Here is a 16,993-nt window from a genome sequence, read left to right on the forward strand (position 1 = left end):
CATTCTGACTCTAAAGGTGATTTGGAACGTATTTATTTGTATTTAAAGACAAAGGTTTTCAGCTGATTTTTGAGTTTATGGAAGATTGTTCTCAAATTTCTGTGATACAATTGTTTTCTCAGTGTGTAGATTTGTGCAATGTAATGCACAGGTTATGGATGCATGCTGAGTTTAGTCTCAGGTGTCAGAAGTTTACTATATGATTTCCTTATGCATGCGTTTTGAAATAACTATGATGAGCATTATTGAAACCTACCTAGTTCAGGGCCCCTGGCATGATGGATTAGAGGGATATTTGTCTGTATATTTTGTCAGTATATTGTCAATATCATTCTCTGAAATGGGAATGCACTTACAAATCTATACAGAGTCTGAAGCTCTACCAGGCTCTGAGAAATCTATGTTAAATACTTTCTATGACATGAAAAGAAAAATGTGTGCACGTGTATCAGTTAATTCAGATGAGGTATTTACATGATTTTAATAATGATCTGGCAACATGGCCATAATACATTTGCCATTTATACCAACCAGCAATCAAATTCCAAGATGAGCAGAGAGTTAGAAAAGCAGGAACATGTACTTGAGTTTTCTAGTTCTGAGGCTGAGTAATTACTGCTAAAGGAAAATCTTACTTTTACAGAAATCAGCAAAATTTAGTCCTGTTCATCAGCTCTTATTTTTAATGGTCAGAATGGTTTTCTTGATGTTCTAGTTTGAATCTGCAGTTCAAACAGCAGACAGAAAAAATAATGTATTGGTTAGAAGGGAATTACTCTTTTCTACTTTTCTGGTTTGTTGAAGTGAGATACCCTCTGAAAAGAATGATTTAATATCTTCTTAAATTATCAAATCTTATCAGAGCACTAAAGCAACTTTTTTTTGTGTGTGTGTGTGTGGTTTTGTTTGGTTTTGTTGTGTTTTTTTTTTTTTTTTTTTTTTTTTGGTTTTTTTTTTTTTTTTTTAACAAATCTTTCCATTCATTACTCTCACAGTAAAGAATTTTGCAGAAGATTTTTTTAAATCTAGGGTTTTTTTAGCTTCTCCCTTCACGCTTTATGTCTTCTTTTTTCCTTTTGTATTGGCTTAGAAATCCCGAAAATTTGCTCAAATATTTGAGAAGCAGCACTTGCAGTTCCAAATACAGAAAGTTTTGGGGTGATGGAAGTGATCTCTAGGTTATTTGTTACTGGTTAGCAGATTTTACATGACTGAGAAGTGAAGCCTCGCAGGGGCAGATGAACTGGTCATCTGTGGGCTACATGAAAAATAAAGTTGGAAATCAGAGTTACTTACATGTATGTAACAGCTGAAGTGAATAACACGAGGGAGAGATAGTTAATTGAGTTCTTAAGTCCTGTAACTTGCTGACAGATTTTAAGAGAAGCCTCTCTTTCTTTCCAAGAAAAGCAAATGTGGTAGCAGGGGGGTTTAAGGAGTTCAAATACAAAGGTAATTTTTATATTACTATTGAGAACTGGAGCTTTCCTGCATCCTGTGATTGTTTCTTTTTTTAACTTAAACACATTTTTTGGGACAAACTGAGCATAGAAGAAAAGGCAGAATGGCATTTTTTTCCCCCATGGTATATCTCCTGATTTTTACAACCTTAATCACTTGGGGCATGTCTTGAACTTTTAACCTTCTTCCCCCAGCACTGATGCTGTGAATAATGGACTCTCCTGCTTGACACATAACTAGATTGCAGTTCAAAGTGGATGTCACAAACACTATTGCACCATCTGGAGCAAAAGCCTGACTGTCATTTTAGGATAAGCCCATAAGATCATATGATTTTATAACTGACTTAATTTTTTCCATTGCGCTGATTTACACTTCCTTAATTCAAAAAATATGTTGTTATTATTAAAAAAAAAAAAAAAACTTGCCTCCTCTTGCTGATATTTTTTGCACAATACCTCCAAATTTTCAGGTTTTGTATGAGTCATATTTCATTTATAACCATTTTGATTCTATTTTTTGCTATAAACAAGATCGCTCTCCTGAGACTAGGAAAATATTGTGTGAATTGTAGAGATAAAATTCTCTGTTTTCCCCTATTTCCATTTATCTTTAATAGTTTTCTTTAGTTCAAGACTCAGTTAAAAAAAATAAGAAAGGAAATATTGCTGCTGCATATTCGTAAAAAGTATGTACAGATTTCAAGCTAAATGTGATTATAAACTGAGAAGTTTGTCAGAGTCTGACTTCTGAAGAGTACATAATATTTACAGTTCTGAGTAAGATGTATATTTAAATAACATCCAACTGGTGCTGTGTCATATCCCTTATTTTGTAGAAAAGGATTTATTGACTGGCATTACTGTGTGGGAGTGCAATCATCCACTAAATACTATTTTTATGAATTCTGTGTACTGATAGAATTTGATTAAAAGCTGTTTGTGTGGCTTGTCTCAAAACAGCAGATTTTGAAGGAGCTTGAACACCTTTGGCTTCCATTGAAAGTCAATGAGACTTGTAAATCCATAACATTTCTTCCAGAATGGCTTGAAATTAAAGAGGTGTGTGAAGATGGTGTCAGTCTGGTGGGTTTGTGGTGTTTTGGAGAAGTTATGATTATTGGAGAAATGGTGGCCCATTTGCAAAGAGGGAATTAGTTCATACTTCAAACATCTCTCTTTTCTAAAATTAAACAGTGGTTGATACAGACATAGAGATAGTGGCTGTTTCTAATACAAAACCTCCCTTCATTTACTTCTTCAGACATTAAGAAACATGTTCCGAGGATCAAATACATATGGACAGAGGTACAAATATTCTACTTCTGAATGTGACTTGGTTTTGGTAGCTAGTTTTGGTTCTACAGAATGATTGAGAACTGTAACAAGTGCTTAAGGTAATAAACATGATGATGTTTAGAAAACAATTCAGTTTAATATTAGCCTAATATTTCATATTCCTACAGCACAAGGGTACAGCTCTCTAGTGAACTTTCACAAATCTTTATCTTAATTTCTTGAAGCTATACTATGATATAAATTACAGATTCACAATCATTTAGGTGGGAAGGGACCTTCTGAAAGGATCTATTCCATCTCCCCTGCTCAGGCAGGATCAGCTGGAGCATCTTGCCCAGGACCATGTCCAGCCAGGTTTTGAATATCTGCCCAGAGGGAAATTCCATAATGTCTCTGGGCCACCTGTCCAGTGTTTGACCACACTCACAGCAAAAATTATATTGTTGTCGTATACCGAATGTGCTATTTTTTAATTCATGCCCATTGCCTTTTGTTTTGCCAGTAGGCACTACTGAAATGTTCTGGCTTCCTCCTCTTCCTTCCCTCCCATCAGGTATCTATATGTATTGATGATTGCTCCCTGGGCCTTGTCTCTGGGCTGAAGAGTTTCAGCTGTCTCAGCTTCTCCTAATAGGAAAGGCACTGCAGTTCCTTAGCCATCCTTCTACTGTATAAAGGACTCACTCCAGCAAGTTCATTCCTTTCTGGCATTAATTGCACTGATGGACTTGCATAGCTGTATTTGGTTACGGTGTATTGATATGGCATGTTTAATTATATTACTGTAAGTAAGATTATGGTTTGATGGAGAGTAACTAGAATTGTGCCTAAGAATAGAATTCAGCATCAGACTCTTAAATTCTGTCAGGTTTTGTATATTTATTAAAACCCATGCATGTTACCCACTGGAAATGTTCCCTACTCACTGCATAGGAATATACCTTTAACTGTGATAGAGGACAGCTGCTTTCTAGTTTCTGTTTATTACAAACAGCTAATGAGAGCAACACAACGGGAAGACCTGATGGAAAGAACCAAAATGTATGTAAGTGTATTTGTCAGAGTGTAAAACCTTCACATTTTTTGACTGTACAAGTTTATGAATTCTGTTTCCTCCTCCATTCATGGAGAGGGAAGCAGTTGATCACACACAACCTAGAGCATTCTGGCAGTGCAAGCTGTGTCTGAGTAAATAGCACAATGAAATTATTTTGAGTAGTGCTCACTATTGCTTAATTTCAAAGTTGAATGGTATCCTAGCACTTACAAGCTTAAATTCACAAAGGGCTATCGGGTCATCTACTCTTGACCTTCTGTGTATACCAAGTGCTGCATTGGGGTTTTCTGTGCATATAATCTACAAGTTGAAATATTTTAGGCTTTAATTTGAGAGGAATTGTTGCCTGATTACAACAATATATCCTAATAAACAGCATAGCTCTCAATTAGCAATTTAGTCTTTTAATTCTACCCATATTCTGTGAGCATTGACTATGACAAGCAAGAAAAAGAGCACAGGAACATCATAAATGCCCTGGCTACTTGTCAGAAGATAGTAGAGCTTTTCTTTTGTGTTTCTACTTGTAAATAGTCACTTTTTCAGGACGGCCATGAAGTGTTTGTGAAGCTACAGCGCTAGTCTGCCCTGTAATGGGAGTTCATTAAAAGGCCATGTTTTTTCAGGACAAGCATCAGTAGCAATTACCACTTCCAGCTTTTCTCTAGAAGTGTGAGTTTGTGTCAAGGGCTCCAGAGTCAGGCTGCTAGCCTGTGCTTCAGACACAAAGAGAGCTCAGTTATTCTCAGTTTCCTGTGTCACAGTTCTTGATGTTGAAGTTTTAGACAGAATTTCCACTCTATTTTTGACAAGTTGTGGGACTCTCTTTGAATTGATCCTATTGCAATTATCAAGTTTTCAAACTATACTTGGCAAAAGAGTAAGAGGAAACAATATTTCATGTGTCTGCTGAATCCTTTTACTTCATCCAGCAAAAGCTTTAAAGTAATTCTGAACAAGTTATAGGTTGGACTTTAGAAATTACTGCTTAGTTGAGTTGGATACCTATACTATAATTCATTCACATGATCAGGGGGCATGCCCTACTGCATGTAGCTCTGTATCAAAATGTAGCCATGAAATTAGTTTTAAAATAGTAGTTCAGTTTCTGAAATTTTCAATGTATGCATCTGGTTCTCTGCATGTAGTTAAACTAGTGTAAGTCTGGTTCAGTTATATTGCCAGATTGGAACCTGGGTCTCTCCAGATATCAGGCACACTGATTTGGGGGCTTGTAATAAAACAACCATCATGTAGTTGGCTATGTTGGAGTTCCTTCTCAAAGAATAAGTGATTTCCCTCTGGTGCTTCCTCACTAACTCAGTGTATGAATAGCCTGTAGTGATCCATTTGCTGCTCCAGCTCTCCATCCTTGTTACAAAGCTCTAAGAAGCTTCAAAAAGCTATTTATTCCTTATGGAATTTGTGGTACAAAGATTTGATGAATATGACTTTATGATGGTGTGTTACTGGTGATAGTGCATATGTCATATAGCAAAAATGTGATTTGGAAAATGATAAAGGGATGAGGTTTTGTGCAGTTTTTCTGCTTTTACTCTGAGTACATTTTTACAAGTGCAGGCTTTTTCTTGCTTATTTGTACTATAAGTCAAATAAATGTAGATCTTGATTTCATACACAATCTCTAGAGCCGACCTACCTTAGTGGTAAAAAGCGTTATGTCCGTGGGTGTGCTCTTGAATTGATCATCAATGTGTAACATCACGTGTTTGGTAGAAGTTCATATGTTTCCAGTGAAGAAATTAATTAAATACTGGCACAAACTATTTCTGTTATAATTATAATATAATTATATTATATAATTATGTAATTATGCTGAGGTTCAGAGTGTGATGTTTACATTACTTTTCTTGGTATAGCATTTTCCTATCAGCTATCACTTCATGAAGCTACAGAGCAGAGCAACACAAAACATGGCCTTTTTTGAATGTTTAGCAAGTCACTGTTGCTAGCAAGTGACTAAATCAGAAGAGCATTAAGCCACAGCACTATTCATTAACTCCACCCATTTCTTCAAGCCGTTCCAGGCTTTTTGTCAGCATCTCCTGTGTGCAGACAATATTTAAACATTAAAATAAATTGCATTACTTTGGTTTCTAAGAAATGGAATGGGAAGTGGGGAAAGTGCAAATCAAGCAGTTATACAATATTGTCTTCCAAAGCTGAAGTAAATGACATACAAATCCAAAATGAATGAGATAAATACTTCTTTATGTAAATTGGGGTGTGTATGTTTATGTTGTTTAGCTTCTTAAAAAAGTTCTGAAAATATAAAATGTGCTGAAAGCGGTGCTTAGAAAACCAGGTTTTCCAGGAGAGCTGGCTACTCTATATGCAAACATATATACACAGGTACATCCATACATAGGAGGTGCTTCGGTTTTGCCTGGTTGTTCTTGAACTTCACTAAGAGCTTTCAATTGCTCTGACATTTTCAGCAAAGGAAGTAATAGTTGTTGCTGAGCAGTATTCTGCAGGCAATTATCTATCTGATCGTTGGAGCAATCCCCACTAGAAAGGAACCAATACGATCAAGTTAAATCATTACAAAAAGGCAAGAGAAACAGAGGGAGGAACAACTAGAGGAAAAAGGGGCTCATCTCATTAACGGGTGCCTGTGCTGCAGGGTTCAGAGCAGCAGACAATGAAGTTGTAGCCTGTAAGACAAAGCTGTGGAGTTGCCTCCTGTAGCTGTTGACAGGTCTGAATCCTCTCTTCCAGAGCCTATTGTGGCTATAGTGCGAGGCACCTGCAGAAAATGTGCCAAAACCAGGCAGGGAGCACAAGCTTTTCAATAAGCTGTCACCTCTCTCTCCCTTCACCCACCCCTCTAGTTCCCAGCAGGAGAGGAGAAGCCATACTGAAGAACTAGACTGGAAAATAGTCATGTGATGGAGAAAAGGAGTCAGATGCAGACACCTTACTGTTACTAACTTTCTGAGCCTTGAATGATTCAGCTTTTTGAGCAATTCCTAAAGAGCATTTATTCTTTTTGCTGGTACTGCTTTTAAACTAATGACCTCTAAACCACTGCATCATGGGGACAGGCAAATCACTGTATGAATATTGTCAGCAAATATATTAAAAAAATATTTATCTTTTCATATTCCTGGTCTAGAAAGAAATACATGGATTTTGGTTTTGTTAATTCACTGGTAAAAATGATTTGAATACTGCCAAAATCAGTATTTAGAAGCCCATATTCTTTTATTGTTTCTACAGTGTCCTCAAAGGCTACACATACTTGTTTAAAAGGATAATGAAAGCACTTATTTGTTTATACATACACACACAGAGTAAGAACTTTCCTGACATCACCTCTAGATACCAGAGTGTTTGCAAAGGAGAAGGTTTTACCCATCCTGTGAACATGCAGTCCTTTTGTGTGTGAACATATTCATGTGTACCATGTACATGTGTAACATTCTTTTTATTCTTTCTGCATGTACAAATCTTCTTACTGTGTATGCATATTATTAGTGCAGAGGTCTTGGAGTCCCGATCAGACCTTTTTATGCTAGGCATAGCACAAAGATAAGACAGAAGTTTCCTGCAAAGAAACTAAAAAGGTTAACACTGGTTGCAGCTGCACTGTGGGGTAGAGTTATGTCCTGGTGTGGCCTTATTCAGGCTTTTTGGACACAAACTTTACTGTGTCTCAGTCACAGAACAAGAGATTTGTGAGGCGTCTGACGTAGTCTGAAGGTATGGTCTTCTGGTTTTCCCTCTCAGGTGAGGTATGGAAATGTAGTGCTTCTTCCTTTGTACTGAGGTCAGGGTTGAAAGGGAAGATTGGCTTATTTAACGAACTGAACCACTCAGGGAAAAGGTGCAGAGCCAAGTTTGGGGTTGTTTTTTGTTTTGTTTTGGTCTTTTGCTTTCCTGGTACTGCATTTATGTGGCTTGGAAACAGTCAGGGACCAGAACCTCTGTGTATTCCAGTGTGTGAGAAAATGACAATACTGTTATTTCAGTTTCTAACACATGGGTCTGAGAAACAGGATAACCTTCCATTGGCTGCAGAGCAAGTCTGATGAGTTGGGTTTTGAACTGACATCTTCATCGCCTTCATCCCAAATACCTTATGTGGAAGATCTCTTTTAATCTGTACTTTTGTGCTATATTTTAGAAGGCATAAGTGATAGTCTGTGCAGCTACAATGTAATAGAATGATTTCCTAGCAAAGGAAAAGTCTTTTCTTTGGTGGAACAAGTATTGTTGGTAACATATGTCTATTAGAGATTGAGGGAGCAAATTCAAGAACCTAAGGTAAGATAGTCTTTATCCGGGAGACAGCCCCAGTGCTGTATTTTGTGGCTTCCGTTGGAGGAAGAAGGAGCTAATGGGTTCAAAGGAAATAAAAGGAGCATGGACTGAGACATGTTCATGGGAAGTGGACATAAAATGGCTGAGGACAGGACACTCTTCCAAGTCCTGTCCAGTTCTTTATTAAAAAGTATGTTTGTAATTATTATGTTTTCTTGTGTCTCTCATCTCCAAAAACCTGTGCCAGGATTTTAGTCAAATACTGATAAATTACAGAAACTCCGCAGTTAAAGTACCTGCAGAAAAATTGAGTACTAATAAAGTGTCTCAAGGCTGCATTCTCTTCTGTATGAATGAATACCTTTCCACACGTAAATTCCTGCCAGTGGAGAGTTATTTGAGGTAAGTCAGCAACATGCCTGAGTGGTATTTTCTTATAATCTTCTGTCAAAGGTATTGTGCAAAGATTAAAGAAATTATACTGAAAGAAGAGGACAGAGTATTCTTAGATGTTCATCCTTTTACATTGCTGTACCATTTGATAACTCTGGCAAAGGGTTGCAGCCTTACTGGATTAGTTATCTATTCTTGGATGTAGCAGAAAAGAACACAAATACAATGAATACACTTAGAACAATCAGGTGAATATGTGATTGTGTATCTCTGTTCCAGTGTGGGGTCTGTAAGCTTTCCTTTTCAGATGTCCCCTTAGGCATGGTGCAGGTAAGATTGCATTTAGTTGTTTGTTCACTCCCCAACACCCTCCCCAAAAGGCAAGAGTTTGTGTGTGATTGTTTTAGACCTTCCTTCTGCTTTGAACGTGTCTAGTTCCCTTGGAAAAACATTCTCTACATCCCCATCCCCCTTTAGAGAAAACAAGTGAACTATTCATGCAAAAAAGTGTGTGTGTGGTTGGGAGGGGGGGGGGGCGATGCCACCGACAGACCCTATTGAAATGCATTGGCTGTTCATTTACATTCACACTTTTTTTAATAAAAATGTTAACTAATGATGTTAAATGCTTTGCCAAAGGTCCTGGCGGGTCAGTTGCCCAAGTGCCATTTCTGCCTAATTAGGGCTCTTGTGGCAGCCCAGGGGCCTCCTGATGCAGTGGGTGACAAGCCGGGAGCTGACAGCTTCAATCGGCTCCAACAGGAAGGTTGGGCTGGTCATGTTTTCTAACTCAGCCAGGTGTTAGCTGAATGTAGGGGGGTTCTTGGCCAGACCTGAGCATTCGTTTGATCTTCCTTTCTTTCACTTGCTCTATTTTGAGCTCTTCCCTTTGCCTGTCCTATCTTGTGTCAAGGTCAAGAATGAGCTTGACTAAATCAGCAATTTAGTTTATCTCTGGGAGATCATTAGCAGTCTTTCCCCCCTCCCTCCCCAAATAAACCTTAGGCAGTGGTGCAGAAATAGTATTGGTTCCAGAAACCAGGCATTGAGCAGTCCAGATCTGAAAAGGAGAAGGAATAAGTGCAGAGCCTTCCATAAATACAATCTTTTCTACTTCTGTGTTGCAAACCTGTTCCATATTATTAATATACGTTAAATGTCTCAATCAAAGCACCCTGAGTAACCCTCAAAAAACACAAAATGCTTCCACAATCACAAAGAAAGGTTTAGAACATGTTTAAAATTTTATTTCATCAGTACTGTAGTAAAGGTATTTTCTTAAAAACACAAGAAAACCAGAATAAATGAAGTTTTCTCTTGTCCTCACCTGTTTCTTAGTAGCACACTGACAATATTCATATGTGGCCACATGCTTTTGATTGGTGGCCAGGTTTAGGTGTTTTGACAGTTGGTGTCTGTAAAATCAGATCATCAGCATATTGGGGAATTGGCTTTTTAAAATGGATATCTTCACTTAGTTTATCAATAGCACTTTGACTTCAGCAGAGTTATGCTAGTTTATGTTAACTGAGAAAATAGCCCTTAAAACATAAACCCTTGCTGACCATTACATAAATAACTCCGTATTTCAATATGTTTTACCAAGAAATGGCAGAAAGCATTAGACTGATCAAGCTCGAAATAATTTACTAGATTTCTTTAAGATTAATCTAATTTTCAGGCAATGTTCTGTGTTTCAGATCTCAACCAGATTTTGGACTTCTCAGTTTAAGTTGATGTATTTAACTGTTCCCTATGTACAAAAAAGTCACTACGTGCAGAAATTGCTTTGGCCTCCGTGGAATGAAATCACTGCTGAAGTAAAAGGTAGCAGTTGGATAATAATAGACAACTAGTTAATAACTCTCAATAATATGAAGAACAGGAAACAATAAAGGAAATTATATAATTTGATAGCTGTAGCCAGAGTGTGTTAGGGGCTTTTTAAACAGGAAGACTGTAACAGGAAACAGTTGCATCCTTTCTTATTAATTATTATTAATGATGTCAAACACTTAAAAAATTAATATTATTTTATTAATTTGACCTTATCTCTGATCCAAAAAACAACTCAAATTCAGCTCTGGAGCAAACAAATCCTCTTCTGCTCTATTCACCAGAACTGGAACTATAAAATCTGAACTTTCAGCTGAGGAGCAGTTATACTTTATGAGAGCAAGGACAACTGAAGTTTAATTCTATTCCAATATTTTAATAAAAGTTATTTTTCAGTGAGGACAACTATTATAACAGCCAGATGTTTCCAATGGGGAGACCTAAAAGTTATGTTACATAGTTTATTAAGACAATATTCCTGTCTTTCGAAAGAGATTAATATTGAAATAGGAAGGTAATGGCAAGGCAGGCATTTCTTTCAGGAGAAAATTAAACTAGAAAGCATAATGAATCATATCAGTCAATATCCTGCCTGATCTACTTTCTGGCTCTGTAGTGTACATCTTGTTTTATCATCTTAAAAAGAACTTGGCATGCAGGACAGTTGCTGGCTCGGTGCAAGCCCACAAGGTGATTTCCAGGCGGGATATTTCTTTCTTTTGATTGGTAGGATTTCTTTGGGAAAAGTAGTTTTACTTGTATTATGTCAAGCTATTTCGTTGCTAGTCAAAGAGCATGAAGCAGAATGCTTGCTGTGCCTTTATTACTAGTGTCCTGCAGTCTGAAAGAATTTTAGCCTTCTTTTAGTAGTGTTGACTGTTTTGGGGAAGCTGGTGACAGTGACAGTAGCACAGACTTTTTGCCAGATGGGTCCAATGGGAGCATTATGATTTTGGTATTACCAAAAATGCCAATTACCTATTTTGTTATCCCAGATCATAATTTCCTGCATTCTGTCCTTTGTCTTCATATGTAGTTTGATTTGATGTCTGCAGTCATAAAATATGCAGATCCTCAGCAGGTTTCAGGAATGCATGTTTTGGAAAAAGAAGGTGATTTGGTTTCTGTTGCATGCTGAAAACTCTGATTTGGTGTTCACATTGTAACATACGTATCAGTCACTGAAGAAATGTACACACCAAACACACATTTTTAACATCTTAAAGTGCTGTTTTGCAAAGGTGAAGCTGTGTTGAGAAGTTTCGTATGATGGAAAGTTATAAAATGCAGAACACCGTGAAGGTAATGCTGGGGTTTTTTTAGACAGAAATCTGTCTTTGTCTCCCTGTTTTATTATATCCACAGATTGCAGCACATCAAATAGCCTAAAATGTGTAATTCAGGAATCTTAAGATGGGTATGTGGAGGGGACAAGGCTGTTTTACAAGCAATTTCCCTGTGCTCTGTACAGTTCTGGGAATATGCCCAGAAATTCATGCTGCTGTAGCTTACTCCAAACTGTGTACGGTTCTGTTAAACAGCAGCATACATCAATCCAAGCGTCCTGTCTTGCAGTTTATCTTCATAGAGTTGACAAAGTGAACAGAACCAAGGGCAGAGAATCAGGTTTTCTCTCAATTGCTCTCCATTTATACGATTCAGAAATGTTTCTTCACCAGTTTAATGCATGCCCAAGCTGAATATTCCTGTTGCTTCCTTTCTTTGTGACTGGCTAGTTCATGTGTGTATTGTTCTGAGTTCTTAGTTTCTTATTGATTGTTGTAATTTTTCCTTTTTTAAAATGAAGAATAAACCCCTTTATTGAAGTGGTTTGTATATGAATCTGCAAGAAAGTTATGGTTGATTCACCTGGTCTGACCGACAACAGGAATTAAAAACATGGACAGATAGGAAGGATTCCGCTCTTCTGCAGAAATCTGCACCACTCAGAGCAGTTGCTCTTGCTCCTCCGAGGTAGGTCAGAGTGTTGCTCAGGGGTGGTGCTGATTGTAAACTATAGCTGTCTGTTAGGAATAGTCATGACCTTGGAGGTACAGTGTGTGTTAGCGGTTCTTCCTGCTCTCACCGACACGTGTATTAGAGGAAGGTAGTGCCAGTCACCTCTTTAACAGAGCCCTTTTAATTCTTTTGCAGTTTAGGACAGGAACAAACCGTGAAGCGTGATCAACGACCCATGAATGCAGTGAAGATTCACCCACTGACCTGCTGTTAGCAGTGATTCGAGGCTTTAATGATTCTATATTTTTCCACTCTTCTCGTCGTTTCAGTCTTTTATTTCTGTCTTCATATCAGTTTGGTAGAATCCATCTGTTACAGCTAAATACAATGACATGAGGCCTGAAAAGGTCAGAGCAGAACAGATTTCCTTCCTCCAGATGGAAGCCTTAAAACAACAGGGAATAATTACATATAAATGCAAGAATGCTCAGGTAACTGATCGGATTTTATCTGCCTGATCCTTGTATGATGCGAACAGAAGATCGACCTGTCCCTGAACTCTCTTGGCAGCTTCACAGAATGACTTAGACGAGATCAGCTAAAACGATTATACTCGATGGGTTTTAATGATCAGCCAAACCAATTTATCAGCTTGTTTCTCATTGAGACTTTCATTCCAGCACGAGACAGGCTGACTTTACAGACTGGCTGCATCTTGTTGACAAAACAGTTGATAATCTTGGAGGTACAACTTTTGAGTTTAAGTGATAGGTTGCTTCATAAAATACCTGTGCATGTGATATGCATGTTGTGATATATCAGCAGTAGGCAGTCATCGAGTTAAGCTGCTGGAATTCTTCTTGACTTCTTAAGAAACATTTTTTGACAGTGTTAGTTTAAATATCAGAACCCTGGCACTGAAACAGGTTGAAGCCTTCCAAGCTCACAAAAACATCTATTGTAGTAAAGACAGAGTTAAATAGGGAAAATCTGCAATAGAATCAGCCTAAATATTCCCACCCTGATCTTGAGTATCTGGAAAGATGAGAATGAAAAACCCAGAGTGCTTTATTATGTTCATCTAAACTTTAGGGGGTCTGTTGAGGAAAGAGGATATTCCAGCTGAACATAATAGAGCAAATTCCAGAATGATTAGAGACTGTGATGTCTAATTAATTAGCTTTTGTGGGAGTTAATTAAGTGGTCGAGAGTAGTATATGAGGCAATAAAATCTACTTCTAGCGTTTAGCATGTTATTTACAGGGTACTGATAGTGATGTAAATGTTATACTGCAAAACTTGCCTAGAAACACATTCGTTCATACAGTGTAAGATTTGTAATGTTTTTAAACATGAGAATAACTGTTAAGCCCATGGAAAAATCTCATAGTGAATACTTGGACAAAACCACTACCTATAGACCCACGTTCTATATTATTCTCACAGATATCCATCCTTGGGATTTCAAATTCTACTTCCCATCAGTAAAATGAGCAGGACTTAGCCCAAAAGCAGAAAAATCTTTTGCCTTGTAAGGTACAAAGATGGGAATTTTCTGCTATTTTTAGTAGCTTTCATGTTATATATATATAAAATAACAATAAAAAAGTGACCAGGCTTATCTCTAGGGTTTCTTTTTACATTTCTGAAGCTAAGATTCTGGGGTATTTTACAGTGGTTCCCTGATGTTTACAGTTGCAACACCAGTAGGACCTGGGAATATAAACCAACATAGTATCTGCAGGACTTTTGTAAGATTGCTGTAAAATCCTTGACATAAGTTTTAAGTGTCTTTCATGCATTCAGGAAGCTGAAAACACTGAATATTACTGATGGCAATTTAGGTGTCACTGTTGGCTATTCACTGTTGATAAACTATCTTTCAGTTTTTACTTTTGTGGGATGATAGCATGAAGACTGCATAACTTCCTGTGAGTGCCATCTTATTTGGCAGCAGGATCAGCTACAGGTAGACAGTCCTGGCATCTGAGTTCAGTCTCCTGAATAAATGGAAAGAGGGAGATTCTGACTTAGATGTTCTTCTTCCTTACCCTTCCTGAGGACAGCCAGATCAGATACCTAAGGCCCCCTCCTCTTTCCAGAAGGGTCACTTGTGTGTGGAACACCAGATTGCACCAGGAATTAGTGTCTTTATGTTTGAACCTGTTTAAAGTGTGCAGCTATCATGTAGCTAGGACCCATCGTGAGTGGGCTGAGTTCACACACTTTGCCAGCCCACATATAATGCTATAATGCTAGCTGGCTTAATAGGGCTGTACATCAGATGGCACGTGTGTGTCCTGCAGGAACAGAAGGCAGAGGTCTACAGGGGGAAAAAACAGGAAGAAATGAAGTGAGTGAAAAAGCAAATCAGGTGTTCCACACCCTACAATGACAATGGGTAAGTGCTATTAGGTGATACCAGTCCCATACCTTTTCCATACAAACACTTTCCCAACTATGCGTGGTTTTTCCATTTCTGTATCCAATACAGAAACTGTGCAATGTTGCCTTTTCACTTTTGTTCTTATTGAGATCTTCTACAGCCTGTGGTAATACATTTCTTTTCTTTCTTCTTTTTTCTCTTATTTGCAGTTAAAGTCTTGTCTTGTATCTCCAAACCTTTCTGATAGATTCCATAGAGAAGAAAATGATTCAGGGGAAAAGTATTTGAATGCATTTTGTGAGAAATATTAGGACTAAAGCTACCTTGAAACTCCCTGCAGGTTTAATGAGACAGCCTGTTAAATTTTCTGGGTAGAGAAGAATAATTTGCTAAACAAAATCCCTGCAATCGTACCTTGGTTGCTCACCTTTTTCTCCCCCCTCTTTTAAACTTCAGAATAAATGAAAAATTGATCTGTATGGTCACTGAAACATTAAATTGTCTTATCTGTCGCTTGTTCAACATTGGCTTCTTAAAAGGGAAAACAGCAATCACAATCAGCAGTTTCTCAGTGCCTAGAAGAAAATAGAATCTTTAAATGGGCAGATGAATTATGTGCTTCCAGTGGTTTTCAGGGGAAGCATTTACTGAGGGAGAAAATTGTTTTAATCTTATAACAACTGAGGACTGTAGAGTTTGTAAAAACATGGAACACCTACACATAAACTTAATTTTTTGTTGCGTAGGAACATATACAATGTAGCTTCCAACAGAAATGGTTGGGGAAACAAGCTCTTTCGTTGTTTGTTATGTTACGTTATATCTTTAACAAATCTCTGTGAAGCACTCAGAGAAACCTAAACACCGTGGGTTACTTGAGTGTTCAACCTTTACAGTATTGAAAAAACAAGAGGAGTGAATCTTCTTTTAAAATGGCAATAAATATAATGAGTGTAATAATAAGTATAAATTTTGGTCATGTGCTGTGTATCTTTTCTTGCCTTATTTTGAAAGACAGAAAAGAATAGGAGGAAGCTAGGATCAACCCCAAAACAAAGAGCAGCCTCTGCATTCTTGGTTTTTTGTTTCCCTGTCCTGTGTCTATGTCTAGATTTTGCTAAGGATCCTCTGAAGCAAAATAGAGGTACAAACCTGCCCAGAGGAGGCATGGATATCCTCTTTCTTGAATTAATTAATTCTGGCCATTAGAGCACCCTGTCCCTCCATTTTTTGCTCTTGTTTCACATTCAATAGCAGAATGAAAGCAAATAAATTGGTGGAGGGAAAATATCGGAAACCTTTCAAGACTTAAATTTTTCATTCTCTCTTGGAGAAGCTAAGTAAATAAAGCACTGGACGCCCAAAATAACATAGATTATCAGTTATTAAAGGCAGAAATGTAACATCAGAATCCTTTGTTATGATGGGAAGGTAGTAAGAATCATCTGGTCCATGAAATTAAGCTGTTTATGACTGCAAATATAGAAGCCAGGTTAGGTCAGAGTTACCCCTTTTGTTGCCATTGTAATCTATTGCCCAGTGTAATAATGAGGTTTTCTTATGGCTGTCCTCTGTGCTGGTGTGGGAGAACTGCTTAAGCTACTAGAAATACAGGGGGAGAGGGGAGGAAGAGGAGAGATTGTTGAGGACTGGGAAGTGAGGGTGTTGCTTTGGTTTTAGTTCCAGTGTGTGCAGAGCAGGGAACACAAAGGCGATGTGATGTATAAAGCATCGATTTTTGCACAAGACAGCTCATCTGCCAGATATTTCCAAGCACATTTTACCTTCTAAATGGAAGAATGTGGATGCATTACTCAAAGGTGGACTGGAAATGTGGATCCCTTTCTTCCACTGATGTTATAGTAGATGTGTAAGATCAACTATTGGTAGAACTAAGAAAGAAGTGAACTGGTGGGAATGGTTTTAGAAGGGGAGTTTTGTTCTGGAGAACTCATTAACATTTCTTAAGCCTTTCTTGTATGCAGGGTACAACTTTATGTACAGCCAAATACCAAGCTAGCTCCATCTGTTTTGTTTTGGTGAAGGTACATTGCGGGAGGTAGATGCATCCTAAGACTCCACTAGTATAATCGCTTCAAAGACTGAGTTCAGTTCCTTTAGAGTCAGTGAAATAAGTGTAGCAAACCCCTTTTGTAGCTGGTGGTAGCACAGGTGAAAATATTTGCATTGCTCTTTGGAACAGCGAGTGGAATATTATGGGTGTAATGTGGCAAATAAAATCAAGGCATTATGGGATCAGGAATGTTCGAGTTCTTGGGTGGAAACTGGTAAGCAGGGATTTAGAGCTGGTGTGGA

This window comes from Psittacula echo (assembly GCF_963264785.1).
Source record: "Psittacula echo genome assembly, chromosome: 6".
In the NCBI taxonomy this organism is placed as follows: domain Eukaryota; kingdom Metazoa; phylum Chordata; class Aves; order Psittaciformes; family Psittacidae; genus Psittacula; species Psittacula echo.